The sequence below is a fragment of the Giraffa tippelskirchi genome, chromosome 7 (assembly GCF_054371585.1).
Source record: "Giraffa tippelskirchi isolate mGirTip1 chromosome 7, T2T-mGirTip1v1.2.pri, whole genome shotgun sequence".
NCBI classification, from domain to species: Eukaryota; Metazoa; Chordata; class Mammalia; order Artiodactyla; family Giraffidae; genus Giraffa; species Giraffa tippelskirchi.
Window position 1 is genome coordinate 17,737,776 of NC_137281.1, and position 21,510 is coordinate 17,759,285.

At 39.7% G+C, this 21,510-nt stretch overlaps 1 long non-coding RNA gene across 1 annotated transcript in view; it reads left to right on the forward strand.

Moving 5' to 3' along the window:
* Nucleotides 1–21,510, forward strand: part of LOC145515817 (uncharacterized) — a 204,835-nt gene that overhangs the window by 143,715 nt on the left and 39,610 nt on the right. The gene's annotated exons all lie outside the window — the stretch shown is intronic.

Genomic DNA, 21,510 nt, shown 5'->3' on the forward strand with positions numbered 1-21,510 from the left:
CTAAGAGGAGAGGGAATGGGAAAAAGCATACTGCACAGGAAAGCAAAATTAATTCACCATGGTGATCAGTAAGATAACCACTGATCAGGGTCATCATTACAGAAATTTCTTTTACTATTGTTCCCCAAAAGATGAAATTGTTAACAACCGTGGTTATGTTTTAGATCCACTAGAGGGAGTAATGTTGTACAGATAGGTACTTTTAAATGAAAAAGATCTGTTTTTCATTGAGTTGGTAAATAAATTTGTGGTAATAATATTATCAAAATTTAACAGCTGTGATATTTTAAGTCTCTTTTTATTTGTGAATGTTGCTAGGTGGTTGATTTAAACCCAAAACCAGCTTTTTGGTGACAGAGGGGAATGCTCTATACTTTTACACGTTTGTCCTACTTCTTTCTCTCCCTTATAATGTAATTCCTTAATTTTCTAATTCTGCTTACTGTCCTGAGGTAATTTTGATATGCAAATAAGCTTTAGCATTAAGAAAACCGGAAGCTTTTGAAATTCTGACTTTCATTTTTTGAGAGATTGTGTGTTTGGTATGGAAGCCCCACAACAGGGAATAAATGATTACCATTTCATTTCTACTGCGGCTTTCAAGAGCATGTCTCTGTACCTGGATCTCCTGGTGGTCTGCCTGACCAGTGATTTGAGTTGGTGGGTAAATGACACCCTCCTAGATAGAAGATGTCATCTGGCCTTCTCTTTTCCATAAAGTGGTAATAATAAGAAGCTTCAAATGTAATGTTTCATTTTCCAAAACTTACAGAATTTAAAGTAATTAACACACGATGTTTTACAAATGTTTAGAAATACCGAAGGGCCTGCAATGGAAGTACAACATTGGGCTCATCTTCCGTTCCTTTCATACCACTCCTCAGAGTGATCACTTGATAAAACAAAATTTTATTGAGGTAAAATTTACATACATTGAAATGCACACTTGAAAGCCTTCAAGTAAATTGGTTTTGATTAATTGGTCCAGTTGTGTAACTACCACCACACTCAAGATACAGGTCATTTCTGTCATTCCAGAAAATGCCCTCATGCCCCTTCTTGTCAAAAAAAAAATTTTTTTTATTTGTCTTTATTGACAAATAGATTTAAGGGACTAGACCTGATAGAGAGAGTGCCTGATGAACTATGGACAGAGGTTCGTGACATTGTACAGGAGACAGGGATCAAGAAAATCCCCATGGAAAAGAAATGCAAAAAAGCAAAATGGCTGTCTGAGGAGGCCTTACAGATAGCTGGGAAGAGAAGAGAAGCGAAAAGCAAAGGAGAAAAGGAAAGATATTCCCATCTGAATGCAGAGTTCCAAAGAATAACAAGGAGAGATAAGAAAGCCTTCTTCAGCGATCAGTGCAAAGAAATAGAGGAAAACAACAGATTGGGAAAGACTAGAGATCTCTTCAAGAAAATTAGAGATACCAAAGGAACATTTCATGCAAAGTTAGGCTCGATAAAGGACAGAAATGGTATGGACCTAACAGAAGCAGAATATATTAAGAAGAGGTGGCAAGAATACACAGAAGAACTGTACAAAAAAGATCTTCACGACCCAGATAATCACGATGGTGTGATCACTCACCTAGAGACAGACATCCTGGAATGTGAGGTCAAGTGGGCCTTAGAAAGCATCACTACGAACAAAGCTAGTGGAGGTGATGGAATTCCAGTTGAGCTATTTCAAATCCTGAAAGATGATGCTGTGAAAGTGCTGCACTCGATATGCCAGCAAATTTGGAAAACTCAGCAGTGGCCACAGGACTGGAAGAGGTCAGTTTTTGTTCCAATCCCAAAGAAAGGCAATGCCAAAGAATGCTCAAACTACCGCACAATTGCACTCATCTCACATGCTAGCAAAGTAATGCTCAAAATTCTCCAAGCCAGGCTTCAGCAATACGTGAACCGTGAACTTCCAGATATTCAAGCTGGTTTTAGAAAAGGCAGAGAAATCAGAGATCAAATTGCCAATATCCGCTGGATCATCGAAAAAGCAAGAGAGTTCCAGAAAAACATCTGTTTTTGCTTTATTGACTATGCCAAAGCCTTTATTGTGTGGATCACAATAAACTGTGGAAAATTCTGAAAGAAATGGGAATACCAGACCATCTGACCTTCTCTTGAGAAACCTGTATGCAGGTCAGTAAGAAACAGTTAGAACTGGACATGGAACAACAGACTGGTTCCAAATAGGAAAAGGAGTACGTCAAGGCTGTATATTGTCACCCTGCTTATTTAACTTATATGCGGAGTACATCATGAGAAACGCTGGGCTGGAAGAAACACAAGCTGGAAGCGAGATTGCCAGGAGAAATATCAATAACCTCAGATATGCAGATGACACCACCCTTATGGCAGAAAGTGAAGAAGAACTAAACAGCCTCTGGATGAAGGTGAAAGAGGAGAGTGAAAGAGTTGGCTCAAAGCTCAACATTCAGAAAACTAAGATCATGGCATCTGGTCCCGTCACTTCATGGGAAATAGATGGGGAAACAGTGGAAACAGTGTCAGACTTTATTTTTTGGGCTCCAAAATCACTGCTGATGGTGATTGCAGCCATGAAGTTAAAAGACGCTTACTCCTTGGAAGGAAGATTATGGCCAACCTGGATAGCATGTTTAAAAGCAGAGACATTACTTTGCCAGCAAAAGTCCGTCTAGTCAAGGCTATGGTTTTTCCAGTGGTCATGTATGGATGTGAGAGTTGGACGGTGAAGAAAGCTGAGCGCCGCAGAATTGATGCTTTTGAACTGTGGTGTTGGAGAAGACTCTTGAGAGTCCCTTGGATTGCAAGGAGATCCAATCAATCCATCCTAAAAGAGATCAATCCTGGGTGTTCATTGGAAGGTCTGATGTTGAAGCTGAAACTCCAATACTTTGGCCACCTCATGCAAAGGGTTGACTCATTGGAAAAGACCCTAATGCTGGGTAGGATTGGGGGCAGGAGGAGAAGGGGACGACAGAAGATGAGATGGTTGGAAGGCATCACCGACTCGAAGGACATGGGTTTGGGTAGACTCCGGGAGTTGGTGATGGACAGGGAGGCCTGGCGTGCTGCGATTCATGGGGTCGCAAAGAGTCGGACACGACTGAGCGACTGAACTGAACTGATTGTATTTTTATTTGGTTAAATGTTTTCCAGTGTGTTTATATATATATGTATATATTTAAATTATTATTATTATTTTTTCTAGCTGTGCTGAGTCTTCATTACAATCTGTGGGCTTCTCTAGTTTCGACTGATGGACTTAGTCACCCCATGGCGTGTGGGATCTTAGTTCCCGGACCAAGGATCAAACTTGTGTCCCTGTATCAAAAGGCAGATTCTTAACCACTGGGCCACCAGGGAAGCCCCAAAATTAATTCACCATAGTGGCTGTTAAAATGACCACTGATTAGAGTGATTGCTATAGAAATTTCTTTTACTATTGTTTCAAAAAAGGCGCAATAGTTATAAATGTGATTATATTTTAAATCCACTAGAGGGAGTAATGAAGTTCAATTTAGCAGTTTTTAGAAACATTTTATCTTTTATGCTTTTCATATCATTTCTAAGAAATCATTGCCTAACCATGGTCACTAATAATTACTCCTCTGTTTTCTTCTAAGAGTTTTGTAGTTTCAATTTTTATGTTTAGGTCTTGATGTATTCTGAGTTACATTTTATGTATGGTGTGAGGTAATTGTCCAAATACAACCTTTTGCATTTAGCTCTCCAGTTTTCCCAGAACCATTTGTTGAAAAGACTGTCCTTTTCCCCATTGAATTGTCTTGGTAGCCTTGTCGAAAATCAACTGGTCTTGAATGTAAGGGCTTATTTCTGGAGTCTTGATTCTCTTCCATTGATCTAAATGTCTATCCTTATGCCAGTACTGCACTGTCTTGATTTATGGTAACTTTGTAATAAGTTTTGAAATTGAGATGTATAAGTTCTCCAACTTTGTTCTTCTTTTGCCAGATTATTTTAGCAATTTTGTGTCATTTTGCATTTCCATATGAATTTTAGAGCAGCTCATCAATTTCTGCCAAAAAAAAAAAGAAAGCCCAGCTGGGACTTTGATAGGGATTATATTGAGGCATATCAGTTGGCAGAAAATTGCCATGTTAACAATATTGTTTCCCAATCCACGAAGATGTAATTGTCTCTCCGTTTGTTTGGATCTACTTTAATTTCTTTCAGTAATGCTTTATAGTTTCAGAGTATAAGTTTTACACTCCTTTTGTTAAATTTATTTCTAAGTCTTTTATTCTTTTTGATACTATTATGAATGGAACTGCTGTCTTAATTTCACTTCAGATGTTCATTGCTGGCACATAGAAGTACAATTGATTTTTCTTTGTTGATTTTTTTTTTTGTATGTTGGTCTTCTATCCTGCTAACTTGCTGTGCTCATTATTTAGTTGTAGTCTTCTTTTTTCTTTAAATTTGATTTCATAAGATTTTCTATATACTTAGATTATATTTTCAGTCTGGATGCCTTTTATTTCATTTTCTTGCCTTATTTTCCTGTCCAGAACGTCCAGTACAGTGTTGAATGAAAATGTTAGGAGTACACATTTTGTCTTGTTCTCAGTTTTAGGAGGAAAGCATTCTGATTTTTGGTAAAAAAAATTTTAATTTTGATGAAGTGCATGTTACCAATGTTTTTCTTTTATATTTAGTGCTTTTTGTGTTCTGTCTTAGAGATCTTTGCCTATATTTGTCCTGCACCGCAATTCCAATGTTGGTTGAGAGTGTTCCCCACACCAATAAGCAATGTACCTTCACCAACTGATGTCCTACACTCAACTCAATTCTGATGCTATTTGGACATAGGGTCAGATCACACAGCTTAATCCCACAAGGCTGCCCTCCACTTCAGGTGCCAATTGGAAGTTCAGATTGTAATCTGTGCTTCTGATTGACCAAACCAGCTACAGATGGAAGGTTCCCACAACCCTACCCTTGGGTTTGATTAATTTGTTAACAGAGTGGCTCACAGAACTCAGAAAACCCATTTATTCACTAGAGTACTGGTAAACCACTTCAGTATTCTTGCCTTGAGAACCCCATGAGCAATATGAAAAGGCAAAAAGATATGACACAGTAAGATGAACTCCCCAGGTTGGTAGGTGCCCAATATGCTACTGGAGAAGAGCAGAAAAATAGCTCCAGAAGGAATGAAGAGGCTGAGCCAAAGTGAAAACAATGCCTTGTTGTGGATGTGTCTGGTGGTGGAAGTAAAGTGTGATGCTGTAAAGAACAATACTACATAGGAACTTGGAATGTTAGATCCATGAATCAACGTAAATTGGAAGTGGTCAAACAGGAGATGGCAAGAATGAACTTCGACATTCTGGGAATCAGTGAACTAAAATGGATTGGAATGAGTGAATTTAATTCAGGTGACCATTATATCTACTACTGTTGGCAAGATTTTCCATGTTCTCTAGAGAAGCTTTGTGGTTTATCTTGAAAATTTATGTCTATGATCCATTTCAAATTAATTTTTTGTGTAGTTGTTGATTTCTGCCTTTATTTTTGTCATTTTTGCTTTATGAACCTTGAAGCTCTGTTATTAGGTACATACACATTTAGGATAATTATATCTTTCTGATGAATTGCTCCTTTATAATTATGAAGTTTTCCATTTTTTCTCTAGAAGCGCTCTTTGTCTTGAAGTCTGCTTTTCTGACATTAAAATAACCATTGAAGCATTCTTATGCTTACTGTTTACATGATATATATGTTCCCACACTTTTACTTTCAATCAGACTTTATTTTATGTTTAAAGTGCATCTTTTATTGGTAGCATATAGTTGAATATGGCTTTTATATGTGGTCTGACATTCTTTGCTGTTTAGTTGAAATAAATACTTCATTTACATTTAATGCAGTTATCGGTGTGGTTTGATTTTAAGTCCACTCCCTTGGGATTTGGAGAAGGCAATGGCACCCCACTCCAGTACTCTTGCCTGGAAAATCCCATGGATGGAAGAGCCTGGTAGGCTGCAGACCATGGGGTCATGAAGAGTCGGACACAACTGAGCGACTTCCCTTTCACTTTTCATTTTCATGCATTGGAGAAGGAAATGGCAACCCACTCCAGTATTCTTGCCTGGAGAATCCCAGGGACGAGGGAGCCTGGTAGGCTGCCGTCTATGAGGTCTCACAGAGTTGGACACGACTGAATCGACTTAGCAGCAGCAGCAGCAGCCTTGGGATTTGTTTTTTGTTTTCTTCTTTTGGCCTTCATACTTCCTTTTACAATATCTTGCCTTCTTTTGTAGTAATTGAATGTTTTTGTATTTTATTTCTTCTATCAATTTTTGAATTGCATGTATTTTTATTATATATTAGTGGCTGTTCTAAGGCTAACAATATGCATCCTTGATGTATCAAAGCCTGTTTAGAATTATATTGTACCATTATTCACATCTATCACTTCTCATTTCACACCTTATCCTACTTCCCACATCACAATTTATATTTCACACTTCACAAATTCAATAACCTTAAAATAGAATCATTCCATGTATTCTCTCTCTCACCCCATCTTTTATGCCACTGTTGTTATATCTTTTATTTCTAGATATCTTATAAGTCCCAAGTGGCTCAGACAGTAAAGCATCTGCCTGCAATGCAAGAGACCTGGGTTTGATCCCTGGGTTGGGAAGATCCCCTGGAGAAGGAAATGGCAACCCATTCCAGTACTCTTGCCTGGAAAATTCCATGGACAGAGGAGCCTGGTAGGCTATAGTCCATGGGGTCACAAAGAGTTGGACACGACTGAGCGACTTAACTATAAGTCCCACCTTACAGTGCTTATTATTTTGCTTTAAATGGTCAGTTTTTAAAGTAAATGTGGGAAGAAAAAAGTTTTGTATGTTTGCAAAGTTATTTACCATTTCTAGTGCTTATTCTTTCCTGTAAATTCAAGTTCCCATTGGGTATCACTTTCCTTTATCCTGAAGAAATTCTTTTAGCATTTTCTTGTATGAAAAGTCTAATGACAAATTCTTTTAGCTTTGATTCAACTGAAAATATTTTTATTTCATCTCATTTTGGGAGGTTATTTTCATTAAATATAGAATTCATTGTTGACAGCATTTTTCTCCATGTTTTCATCTTTAGAAATGTAATTCCATTGTCGGCTGGCAGCCATTATTTCCAATGAGGCATCAGTGAACAGTGTTAATTTTTCAATGATTTTCTGCTCCTCACCCCATCCTTCTGGACCTTCAATCACATATGCTTGACCAATAAATATTATCTCAGAGATCATCGAGACTTTGTTCTTTGGAAAGCCTAAGTGTTGACCAAATTCCTCTAACTTGGGAGGATGCTAAGCCTGAACTGTCTCCCTTGCAGTAGATGAAAGCTGAAATCTCTCTTCTTTCAGCAGCTGCTTTTCAGTAGGCTTCTTAGAGTTTCCCTGCATATTTGCAGTTCAGGGTGAGCTAAGGATTTGAGGGGAGTTTATATGCAAATTTAGTGACTCCCCATCCTGTGGTTCCTTTTCTTCCCCACCTGACTTTTTCCCTCTCAATTTTTGGCTTCTCTGGCTGCTTCAGATTCTAATACTTCAAGTCAACTCAGACTCTCTGTTTCAGTTCAAGCTGTTCCACCCCGTAGAGACTAGGGAGTGCCTCTGGGGAAAATTAATAAGAACATAGATCTCACCCAGCACAATTCCCTTATTTCAAAGCTTGAATCCCTACCTCTTTATGCCTGTTTCAGGTCACTTTCTAGTGCCTTCAAACAGTTTTTCAAACATTTTGTTCAGAGTTTATAATTATTATCTACAAAAGTGGTAGTCTGATGCAATATAGTCTTTCATAGTTTAAACCACAATTTCACAGCAATCATGTTTAACCATTTCTAGTATAAGATCTTCTGCAGTTATTTCCATGCTTAAAATACTGTGCTTATGTCTGAATGCCTCAACTTTAGAATTAGCTGGTGGATTTTTGCTGTGTTAGATGAAATTTAACTTAATTTATGTGTCTTTCACCTCCATACCAGTATTGTTCAGTCATACCAGTATAGTTACATTACTGTTTTGTTATTTTAATTGTTACCCATGTAACTTTAAATAACCTTCTTAAACCTATATTTCTTATTCATCAACTCTGGAAAGTATCTTAATTATCCACATAGTAATATAAGGATATTAGCACTTTTACCTTTCCTTTTCTCTTATTTTTTTTGCCTTTCCACCCCCCACTTCTGTGTGCTGTGCCTTCATTTTTGCATTGCCAAGCATAATAACATTTAATTTCTATCACATAAGCACAGTTATGGCTTCTGTGACTTGCCTATGGCTTGATTCAACATTTATGAATGCGGCAAATATTTATTGTGGACCTACCATGAGCTTGCCCCTGTCCTTGGTCCTGGGGAAACAGAAGTACAGTAGTGAAGAAAAATCCCTGCCTTTGTGAAACATACTTTCTAGTGGGGGGTCAGGTGGAGACAGAAAATAAACAAGATAAAGAAGTAAAATATTTAGTATGATTATTGTGCTTAGGAGAAAAATTAAGCCAGGAAAGGGTACACTGTGTGTGTGTGTTTACATGTGTGCACACATTCCTGTGTGTTTTGTAATTTAGATAGAATAGTCAGAAAAGGTCTCAAAAAGGTGATATTTGAGTAAAGTTCTGAAGGGAGTAAGGGGGTAATCCATGTGGATATTGGGGAAAGAGTTCTAGGCAATAAGTACATGTACATTATAAAGAGTAAGTATTGTTTGCCATAGAACTAAGAAGGTACTCGGAGAAGGCAATGGCATCCTACTTCAGTACTCTTGCCTGGAAAATCCCATGGATGGAGGAGCCTGGGAGGCTACAGTCCATGGGGTCGCTAAGAGTCGGATACGACTGAGCGACTTCACTTTCACTTTTCCCTTTCATGCACTGGAGAAGGAAATGGCAACCCACTCCAGTATTCTTGCCTGGAGAATCCCAGGGACAGTGGAGCCTGGTGGGCTGCCGTCTCTGGGGTCGCACAGAGTCGGACACGACTGAAGTGACTTAGCAGCAAGAAGGTACTATGACAACATTCCTTCCCAGTGCTTCCAGGGACTCTTTGTTACTCACAGAAGAATGTTCAAAAGAATTTGTTCTTGTGCTTGGCTAATTGCTCATAGTCACATCATGTTTTCTTTTGCATTTTACTTATTTATTTAGATGCATTGGGTCTTAGTTACAGCATGCCAACTCTTAGTTGCGGCAAGTGCGATCTAGTTCCCTGACAGGGGTTGAACCTGGCCCCCCTGCATTACAAGCATGGAGTCTTAGCCACTGGACTACCAGGGGAGTGTCCTACATGATATTTGGATCATACTTTTCTTGTGTATTTTCCCCACCACCTTTGCTGTTACCTTTCTTTATTCTTGATAAAGAAGAAATCTATTTTATTCATTTTATGTACCTTCCAGGTTATTTTCTCCATTACTTAGAACTTCAATTCTTTTTTCATATCTATTGACTTCTGCTCAAATCTGCTCTGATTTTACATTACTTTGTTATAACTCAGTGATGCAGTTGTTAGTTTTTCCTAGAGTTTTCTAGTTATCTTTCCCTTTATTTACCTTGCATTCTGTACATTTATAAGATTCTCAGTTATTATAAAGCCCCGTCATATACACCTATGGAATCCCCCCACATCTTTTCCTGGTCACCTTCCTTCCAAAGCCTGATGTCTTCCTAGTCCAGATAGGGCTGCTAGCATCTTCGGCTGCTGTGTAGTTGACATTCTGGTACCTCCCTGTCCTCCCAGTTCCATGTCTTCTTCTGTATCAGACCCCTAAACACAGAGTTAACTCCTTAAGTGACTTCTTCAGAAGAGGTACATGAGAGGGAAACTCTTGAGTGTTCGCCTGTTTGAAAAGTTCTTTTGCTCTGTCCTCACATCTGGTTGATAATTTGGCTCGGTGTGGAATCCTAGATCTGAATAGCCCTCGGAGTTTGAAGCTCATGCTCTAATGTCTTCAAGTGTCTAGTGTTGCAGATGAGAAATAGAATGTGAGTTTGATTCTGGTTTTTTGTTTTTTATTTTTATTTTTTAATTTTTTTTGTTTTTTTTGTTTTTTAATAGCTAACTCTTTGTTTCTTTCAGGAGTCTTTCAAATCTTTCTTCTTGGTATTCTGAAATTTAACAGTGATATATTTATGTTGTCTTTTACATTCAGTTTGCTGAACCTTTGAGAGATCCTCTTACCTTAAAGGCCCACATTATGTCCATATGCTCAAGGGCAGAATGAACACCTGACTGGTGGCTTTTTTGCCATTTGGATTTGAGTAGGCAGATGGCAGATCATTCAGAATACAGATCCTCTAATTAATTTCCTTATTTCCAGCCCCATTGCTGACTCTGTGGGTGCGAAATTTGACCTGTCTGAGTCTAGAACCTCTTATAGCTGATTCCCTACCCACAGCTCTAGGCTTCCTGCTGCTGCTGCTAAGTCGCTTCAGTCATGTCCGACTCTGTGCGACCCCATAGATGGCAGCCCACCAGGCTCCTCCCTCCATGGGATTTTGCCTTCTCCATCTAGGCCTCCTACCTATGTTCAAATTGCAACTTTCTCTGCCCTACCTCCCCAGCTAACTCACATTGTCCATCCCCTTCAACCAAACCTTTGTTTGGCCCACCAGTGATCCCACCCTGTTCTCTGCATAGTATGGATGAGAAATAAAGGGTGGATATTTATATATACTATAGTAGTATAGTATGGATGAGTGAATCTTTTCTATTTGCCTACTATCTTTCCTTGGGGGCTCAGGAGGAAGAGTATGTCACATGTCTTCCATTTACCACCCCTTACCATCTACTCCTCACCCTCTTCTATCCTGACCTTTGTTCCAGGTGGCTGACCTGTAGAGATGCATTGATTACCATCCTTGCCTTCTGTGTCTGATTGGATCCAGCTAATGGGGACCCTAGCAGAGGATCAGAGGAAGGAAAGAATGAGGCCATGGTGTTTATTCCATGTTCATTCTATATTCAGCTCTCTCTCTCTGTGAAGTTGTCCCAGGCTGAGCCCCCTATTAAAAGCCACAGCTTTTGCCAGGTGGCCCTCTTCACATCGGCCTGTGGTTCATCTGGCTCCTCTGGCCTCTGTAGTAGCCTTGCGTCTTCAGGCAGATATGGCAAAGGACCCTTCTTTCTGGCCCTAGGGCATCACCCATCCTTTATGGGTTTCCCTACACCCCACCCACAACTTTGTAAATAATCTCTCTGTTAAACTCTTTTTGATTGATCCCTTTTAAATATTGTTTTATTTACGGATGGGACTCTCTATAATACAAAAAGAACAAAAATCATATCTGCCTGGCCCACTATATTGGGTCAGGGAATCTCAGGTAATTTTAAAAGTATATAGCTTGGGACTTCCTGGTGGTCCAGTGTTTAGGACTCTGCACTTTCACTGCAAGGGGCATGGGTTTTACCACTGGTTGGGGATCCCACATGTCACATGGCATAGCCAATAAATAAATAAAAGCACTTAACTTTTCCAAGTAGACTGTTTCTATTGATTTATTGCAACCTAACTAAGACTTTTGGATTTCCCTGGTGGCTCAGTGGTAAAGAATCCGCTTGCCAATGCAGGAGATGTGGCTTCGATCCCTGGGTTGGGAAGATCCCCTGGAGAAGGAAATGGTAACCCAGTCCAGTATACTTGCCTGGGAAATCCCATGAACAGAGGAGCCTGACAGGTTACAGTACACGAGGTCGTAAAACAGCTGGACACAACTTAACAGCTAAACAACAACAACTGCTAAGACTTTAAGGTCCTAATCCTCTCTTTCCATTCTGGCTCACTGTTTGTTAGGGATCCTGGAATTTTTCTGTAATTTCACAATATTTATTGGTCATAGAGGCCTTTAGAGAGCAGGGTTCTCAGTATGGGACGCTGTGAGTTAGCACTGAAATGGACTGAATTTTCCCGGCATACCCTTGAGTCTGTTTCTGGCCTTGAAGGTTTTTAGCTTACAATTTTGGTACCTGCCTCTGGGTGGCGGTGCCTTGTTATTGACCACTGACCAAGCAGGGAATGTCTCCTCAGATGAATGGTGACTAACCAACTCTTGAATTGTGTCTCTTTCACCCACAAGGAGCTCAGGAACCCTTTGTGGGCACCGCTGCCTCTTCTTCCAGACTGATGTCCCTAATGGCAGGGTCCATGTCCTCATTAAATTTGTGTTGCCAACAGCTAGTCCAGAGGCTGCCCATAGCAGGAGTGAGAACATTATTTGTAGAATGTAGGAAGCTGTCCTTAGAGAGCTATAAAACCACAGCTCCAATTGAACATCTCTTCTACTCACCCTGTCTAGTTTTGCTCCATAAATAAATGACTAGGGGGCTGTGAAACCTCTATGAAGGGTATTCATCTTAGTCCACAGACCCCCGTGTAAAAGAAATGAAGCTTCTCTTTATTCCCTTTAAATCAAAATAAATTGAATTCTGAATTCCCACATGACTGGGTTGAGGGAAATTTGAGCACATTCATCCTGGGGAGTGTGAATAAAGTGTGCTTCTTCCCAGGATCTGAGAAGCTTCCTTGGCTCCTGGACAGTGGGGAAGGAGACCCATCTTCAATCTCTCAGTCCCCCAGCGACCTCCTTTCCAAGCTCCTTTGAAGGAGGTAGCTCTGCTGCTCCTCTCATGAGCTTGGTCCTGGAAGCATGGCTGGTGCTGGGAGCCTGGGTTTCAGTTTCTAGCCTCTGGGGTACACTGAGCTGGGACCTCTCAGTGAGGCCTAGCTCTCCGCACTGGTGTGGCACCTGCTGGCTCAGTCCCCCGTGGGGGCTTGTGCTCTGTTTGTGCCCTGCTCCATCCCCCCAGTTTTAGCGTTTGCCCCATTGTTTCTTTTCCATACTCAGAATCTCCGTAAGGAACTCGGGCTTCTGGAGGGCCAAAGCCAGAAATGTCACTTGCATGTAAGAAACTTCTGGTTATGCTTTAGGACAAAGTGTGAGTTCATTTCTTAGTGGATTTCCCCACCACCTGTCTGGGCAGGATTGGTCATTGGCCAGGAGGCTCTCACCAGTCTGTGGTTAAATGTTTCGGGTTCACCCCTGCATCTGGGCATTCATGTTGAAGTGTTTGCCTTTCCCCTCGGCAAACCTGGACTCCTGACTCATAGCCTAATTGTGATGAAATAAACGGCAAATGAGTGATCACTAATAAATGTTCATTCCTTTCCTTTTCCCTTCTTTGTCATGATTTTGTTTTTCCCTACTGCATTGCAAATCCCTTCTTAGGACTCTATTTGTAGCTTCTGTCCCTTGCAAATAGCAAGTAATCAATGTTTGTAGTTATGGCAGAAAGTGAAGAAGAACTAAAGAGCCTCTTGATGAAAGTGAAAGACGAGAGTGAAAAAGTTGGCTCAAAGCTCAACATTCAGAAAACTAAGATCATGGCATCCAGTCCCATCACTTCATAGCAAATAGATAGGGAAATAGTGGAAACAGTGGTTGACTTTATTTTTCTGGGCTCCAAAATCATTGCAGATGGTGATTGCAGCCATGAAATTAAAAGACGCTTACTCCTTGGAAGGAAAGTTATGACCAATCTAGACAACATATTGAAAAGCAGAGACATTACTTTGTCAACAAAGGTCTCTCTAGTCAAGGCTATGGTTTTTCCAGTGGTCATGTATGGATGTGAGAGTTGGACTGTGAAGAAAGCTGAGTGCCGCAGAATTGATGCTTTTGAACTGTGGTGTTGGAGAAGACTCTTGAGAGTCCCTTGGACTGCAAGGAGATCCAACCAGTCCATCCTAAAGGAGATCAGTCCTGGGTGTTCATTGGTAGGACTGATGTTGAAGCTGAAACTCCAATACTTTGGCCACCAGCTGACTCATTTGAAAAGACCCTGATGCTGGGAAAGATTGAGAGCAGGAAGAGAAGGGGACGACAGAGGATGAGATGGTTGGATGGCATCACCGACTCAGTGGACATGGGTTTGGGTGGACTCCAGGAGTTGGTGATGGACAGGGAGGCCTGGTGTGCTGCGGTTCATGGGATCACAAAGAGTCTGACATGACTGAGCAACTGAACTGAACTGAATGTTTGTGGAATCCAACCTGCTTTCTCACCTGGATGTTTGGTCTAACTAAGCCTCTATCCCCCCCACCCCTTTATTTTATTTTATTTTATTTTTACAAATGATGACATTTTATTATAGAAGAAGCATCCCAAATATAGGATTTCCTAAACAATGGTAGGTGGACAAGTGCAACTTTAAATGTAAATATAAAGTAAAGAAGCAAAAACCTATAAGAATTTTGCTTTAAGAGGAGATGTAACATCCTCCTGCAGAGGTGATCCCACCGAGAGCACAAATGGGCTCCATCTCTTGTAAAGGCATCAGGTTTGCTTTCTGAACTGTGCCCCATCTAACAATTTCAAAATGATGGCAAGGAGTGACATGGAATAAGTCACTAAGACTGATTCTTAACTTTCTATTGACTATTACTTGAAAAGGCTCCCAACCACACATTGACCATTTGTAGCCAGCGCTCTGATTGTTTTTACTTACAGAAAGACCCACGGGAACATTACCCATCCTTCCTGGGCTTATTCCACAGTGTTTTCATAGACCTGTATACATTAGGTATCACATGGCGTTTAGTTCAAAATAATATTGGCTATTGCATATCATGCAGGAATCCAGCTACTTTCTAGCTTCCTCACATTTTTTACTGTCATTCTTTCAGTACCTTTTCTCCACTTTGGAAGCTGCCATTTTGACCTCTTACGCAGAGTGAGAAAGATCTTCCTCCACTTTGAGTTCTCTGCTTAAAGAAAGAAAAAGAAAAACTTAGGGGTTCTGGATCCTGTCTCAGTGGTGGTTTTGGCTGTCACTCTGTCCGGTGGTATGAAGGCTGGGCCTGCTCTTCCTTCTTAAGAAGATTCCTCCAGGCTCCCAGGGAGTCAAGTCCTTACCTCACTACTCCCTCTAGGAAGCTCACATGTATTTCTCAACCTCTTGTGAACTGTTAACGGGGAAAATCTGCTAACTTAGAAATAAATATGATTCAAAAGTTCTGGATTCAGTAAAATATAGCCAGTGACTTTTGTTTTTTTTGGATGTGGATCTTGTCTAAAGTCTTTACTGAATTTGTTACAATATTGTTTCTATTTTATGTTTTGGTTTTTTGGCCTAGAGGCATGTGGGATCTTAGCTTCCTGACCAGGGATCTGACCTGCACCCCCTGCATTGGAAGGTGAAATCCTAACCACTGAAACTCCAGGCAAGACCTTAGCCAGTGACTTTTTTAAAAAATAATTTTATTTATTCATTTTTGGCTGTGCTGATCTTTGTTGCTGCAGAGGCTTTTCTCTAGTTGCCAAGAGTGGGGGCCACTCTCTAGTTGCAGTGTGTGGGTTTCTCATTGCAGTGGCTTCTCTTGTTGGGGAGCACGGGCTCTAGCACAGGCTTCAGTAGTTGCGGCTCCTGGGCTCTAGAGCACTGGCTCAGTAGTTGTTGTGCACGGGCTTAGTTGCTCCATGGCATTTGGGATCTTCCTGGATCAGGGACTGAACCCATGTTTGCTGCATTGGCAGGCGGATTCTTTACCACTGAGCCACCAGGAAAGCCCCACCAGTGACTTCTAGAAAATCTTTTCAGATAAAATAATATAAAAATGGTATAATTCATTGTGGAAAACTGGAAAAATACAGATGTATATGTTTATAAGCATGCACTGTTATTTTCTGCCCACTCATCACCTTTACCTGTATGTCTGATAAGCATCAGCCTGAACCACCCTGTGTCCTGTGCCTTCTGCAGGCTTGCCCAGCTCAGGACTCTATTCCTCCAGTTGCTCAGTCATCCTGGAATCCACTCCTTCTCACCTGCACATCTAATTCAGTAGCAAATTCTGTTGGTTCTTCCTTCAAAATCAGCTTAAATCCAGGTGCTTTTTTTTTATTTATTTATTTTTTATTTTTTATTTTTTTTATTTTTATAAATTTATTTATTTTAGTTGGGGGCTAATTACTTTACAATATTGTAATAGTTTTTGCCATACATTGACATGAATCAGCCATGGGTTTACATGTGTTCCCCTTGCTGGACCCCCCACCCACCTCCCTCCCCATCCCATCCCTCTGGGTCATCCCATTGCCCCAGCCCTGAGCCCTTGTCTCATGCATCGAACATGGAATGGTGTTCTGTTTCACATATGATAATATACATGTTTCAATGCTATTCTCCCAGAACGTCCCACCCTCACCTTCTCCCTCAGAGTCCATAAAATTGTTCCATGCATCTGTGTCTCTTATTCTGTCTCGCATATAGGGTTATCGTTACCATCTTTCAAATTCCATATATATGCATTAGTATACTGTATTGTTGTTTTTCTTTCTGGCTTACTTCACTCTGTATAATGGGCTCCAGTTTCATCCATCTCAGTAGAACCGATTCAAATGTATTTTTTTTAATGGCTGAGTAATATTCCATTGTGTATATGTACCACAGCTTCCTTATCCATTCGTCTGCTGATGGACATCTAGGTTGCTTCCATGTCCTGGCTATTGTAAACGGTGCTTTTTATAGAACCGCCGCCCCCCTCCTACACTCCCCTGTTCCAAAGTCTTGTCTGGATCACACTGGAGCCCCAGAGCTGTCTCCCCCTTATGACCTGCACCCCCTACAGTTTATTCTCTGAAAGCAGCCAGAGAATGTCTGTTTCTGGTATAAGGAAGATGCGGGACTTGATTTACCATCTTGCCACAACTAGAAAACCTACCAAAATTCACGAAACAACTGTTTTAAGTACATAAATTCATACTAAATTTGTACATTTGCATGGATCTGATTATGAACTTTCTATTTTCTTCCATGGTTCTGTCTGTGTAATCCTCTACCCCTAATATAATTATTGAAACCATATCATACATATCAATATTTGGTATAGTAAGTCTCACCCCATTACCCTTCTTTTGCAAAATGTTCTTGGCTGAATCAGGTGTGTCTTTTCTCAAGTATAGGCAATTATAGGAATTGTTTTGTATTTGGAGATTTATCTGAGGATTCATGGATTTCTGTCAGTATTAAATACTACATAACCTTGATTACTATAGCTATGTAATAAGTCTTGAAATTGAGTAAACTGATTCATCCCACCATATACTTGTTTGTTTAATTGTTTTAGCTATTCTAGTTTCTTTACATTTCCATATAAATTTTAAAATAAGCTCATGTATATCTACAAGATTTAGTCCTTAGTGAAGTTTTACGGTTTTTTTCATATAACCCCAGCACATTTACTGTTGAGTGTATTCCTAGATATTTTATTTTGTTTATTGTTTCTGTGAATAGGATTATTTTGGTACCATAGTTTATGTGAATGTTGTTATTGCTTTTTATGTATTTATTTGATAACTGACCAATTTACAGATCTTTTATCAGCTGTAAAAGTTATTTTCCCTCCATGGTTTCAATTATTTTAAATTTGTTAAAATTTGTTTCATGGCTGTTGATATGGTCTGTCTTAGTATATGTTCCATAGATACTTGAAAAGAATGTGGATTTTCTTGTTGTTGGGTGGAATAGTCTATAAATGTTGATTAGACTTTGTTGGTTGATGGTATTGTTGGCTATATGCTTACTGATTCTCTGTCTAATTTCTCTATTAATTGTTGATAGGGAGATGTTGAGGTCTGCAACTATAATTGTGAATTTGTCTCTTTCCCCTTCCATTTCTATCAGGTTTTGCTTTACATATTTTCTAGTTCTCTTATTTGGTACATGCACAGGATTGCTGTGTCTTCTAGATGGATTGACCCTGTTTCATTATGTAATGAATCTCTGTCTCTGGCAGTTTTTTGTTTTGAAGTCTACCTTACCTGATATTAACACATCCACTCCTGTTTTCTTTTGAGTAATGTCTGTATGGTATAGCTTTTTCTATCCTTCTACTTTCATTATGCCTGCCTCATTGCTATATTTGTGTCTCCTCCAGATTCTTGTATTATGACCTAATCCACGTGCTCATTTGCTCAGTAGTGTCCAACTCTTTGCTCAGAGGAGTCCTCCAGGCTCCTCTGTCCATGGGATTTTTAAAAAAGAATACTGGAGTGGGTTCCCCTTTCCTTCTCCAGGGGATCTTTCTGACCAGGAATCGAACTCATATCTCTTGTGTGTCCTGCATTAACAGGCAGATTCTTTACTGAGTCGCCTGGGAAGCCCAGCCTAATCCACAGTGTGTTGGTATTTGGAAGTGGAGCCCTTGGGAGGTAATTAGGTCATCAGGGCTCTGCTTCATGAATGAGATTAGTGCCCTTATGAAATAAACCCTAAGGAGGTCCTTTGCCCATTCTTCCATGTGAGGATACAGTGAAAAGATGACTGTCTATGAACTTGAAAGTGGGCTCTCCCCAGACACCAAATCTATCATGCCTTGATCTTGGACTGCCCAGCTTCCAGAACTGTAATAAATAAATATTTGTTATTTATAAGCCACCCCTTCTATGGTATTTTGTTATAGCAGCCCAGATGAACTAAGACAATTGTCATGTTAGAAGTGAGTTTCTAATAGCATATATAGGTGGGTCATTTTCTTTTAATTTTATTAGGTGTATTATAGGTATACAATGTAGTGATTAGTTGAGTCATCTTCCTTGATCCACTCTAACAGTCTCTAACAATATTTTAATATATTTAGGCCATTTACATTAAATGTAATCACTGATATAAGTTGACCCACTGGACAACATGAGGGTTGGAGCACTGACCCTCCATGCAGGTGAAAATCCACATGTAACTTGCAGTTGGCCCTTCATGTTTTAGTTCTGTGTTTATGATGTTCTACACACACAGATTCAACCAATATAGGTGGTGTAGTACTCTAGTATTTACTGTTGAAAAAGATCCACATATAAGTGGACCTTTGCAGTTCAAACCCATTGTTTGACCTATTGTTCAAGGGTCAACTGTATTAGGGCTTGAGTCTGCTATTCTGTTTTTTGTTTTCTGCTTATTCCTTCTGCTTTTTATTTTTCTGTTTTATTTTTTCTGCTTTCCTATGAATTTTTCAAGAATTCCATTTAAATTTATCTATAATATTTTCCACTGTATTTCTCTGTATAGCTTTCTTAATGGTTGCTCTAGTTATTACATTATATAGGTAGAACTTACAACGTTTTACCAGTTTAAGTGAAGTATAGAAACTTTATCTCCTTTTATATCCGTTTACCCTCCCTTATTTATAATTGTCTTAAGATTTTTATGTGTATATATTTAGAATCACAATAGAGAGTATTCCTGTCTAATTCCTTTAACTGTCAATCAGACCTTAGAAGACCTAAGAGGAGAAGGAAAATTGTATTTAACCATATTTTCATTCTTTCTGCTGTTCTTCCTCCTTTCCTGATATTCCAAAATGTCTCCTTTTAAAGTTTCATTTCCGTTTTGAGAACTTTCTTTAGCCATTCTTTTCAGGTGATGCCGGCAACAAATTCTCTTAGTTTTCTTTCATCTGAAAGTGTTCTGATTTCCACTTTATTCCTAATGAATATTTTCACTGCAGATAGAATTCTGGGTTGAGAGTCATTTTCTTTCAGCACTTGAAAACTGAGCCACTTTCTTCTGACCTGCATGGTTTCTGTCAAGGGGGCATCCCTGGGTGGGTTCAAACACCATGCTTTGAGTTAACAGCTGAATGAGCTAACTGATTGTGTGACAGAAACTCCTCCATGATTGCTGATGAGAAATCTGCAGTCATTCAAATTGCTTTTCCCCTATAAGTAATGCATTGTTTTTCTCTCACTGTTTTGAAGACATGTTCTTTGTCTTTAGCTTTAAGAACTATAACTATGAGGTGTCTTGATATGTATTTCTTTAGATTTATTCTAGTTGGACTACTTTCCCAGCTTCTTCGATCTATAGAAGTTTCCCACGTTTGGGGATTTTTAACCATTCAGTTCAGATCTGTTGCTCAGTTGTGTCCGACTCTTTGCAACACCATGGACTGCAGCACACCAGGTCTCCCCGTCCATCACCAACTCCCAGAGGTTGCTCAAACTCATATCCATTGAGTCGGTGATGCCATCCAACCATCTCATCCTCTGTCATCCCCTTCTCCTCCCACTTTCAATCTTTCCCAGCATCAGGGTCTTTTCAAATGAGTCAGTTCTTCGCATCAGGTGGCCAAACTATTGGAGTTTCAGCTTCAACATCAGTCCTTCCAATGAATATTCAGGACTGATTTCCTTTAGGATGGACTGGTTGGATCTCCTTGCAGTCCAAGGGACTCTCAAGAGTCTTCTCCAACACCACAGTTCAAAAGCATCAATTCTTCGGTGCTCAGCTTTCTTTATAGTCCAACTCTCACATTCATGCATGACTACTGGAAAAACCATAGTCTTGACTAGACAGACTTTTATTGGCAAAGTAATGCCTCTGCTTTTTACTACGCTGTCTAGGTTGGTCATAACTTTCCTTCCAAGGAGTAAGTGTCTTTTAATTTCATGGCTGCAATCACCATCCGCAGTGATTTTGGAGCCCCCCCAAAATAAAGTCTCTCACTGTTTCTGTTTCCCCATCTATTTGCTATGAAGTAATGGGACCAGATGCCATGATCTTAGTTTTCTGAATGTTGAGCTTTAAGCCAACTTTTTCACTCTCCTCTTTCACTTTCATCAGGAGGCTCTTTAGTTCTTCTTCGCTTTCTGCCATAAAGGTGGTGTCATCTGCATATCTGAGGTTATTGATATTTCTCCTAGCAATCTAGATTCCAACTTGTGCTTCATCCAGCCCAGCCTTTCTCATGAAAGAATTTAACCATTAAATCCTTGATTATTTTTTGGCCTCACCCTCTCCTGGGGTTCTGATGACATAAGTGCTAAATCTTTTGTTATGGTCCCACAGGCTCCTGAGGCTCTGTTCATTGTTTTAAGTCTGTTTTCTCTCGCTGTTCGGATTGGATAATTTCTATCATTCAAACATCAAGTTTACTGATTCTTTCCTCTGTCCATCCTCATCTGTCCTCTTCAGGTTTATCCTTTACACTGAGTTAAATTTTTTTCAGTTATTGTGCTTTTTCAGTTTTACATTTGTTTCTTTATATCTTTCATTATTTGCTGAGATTTTTAATTTTTTCATTTGTTTCAGACTTGTTCATGATAGCTTATTGAAACATTTTGTAATGGCTGCTTTGAAATATTTGTCAGCCCCTTGATTGTCTTTTGAAATTCAAATTGAGATTTGCCAGGTTCTTGGTATGATGAATGATTTTTGGTTTTGGAACTGCAACATCTTAGGTATTATATGGTATAAGAATCTGAATCTTATTTAAACTTTCTATGTTAGCTGGTTTCTTTGGACAGTGCTCAAGCAGGGGAGAAAAGGTGCTACCTCATTACTGCAAGACAGTGGTGGAAGTCCAGATTCCTTCTTGGCCTCTGTTTTTCTAAAAGGTTTATTGATTTGTTTATGGCTGCACTGGGTCTTCATCGCTGCATGTGAGCTATCTCTAGTTGTGGCTACTCTCTAGTTGCAGCGCATGAGCTT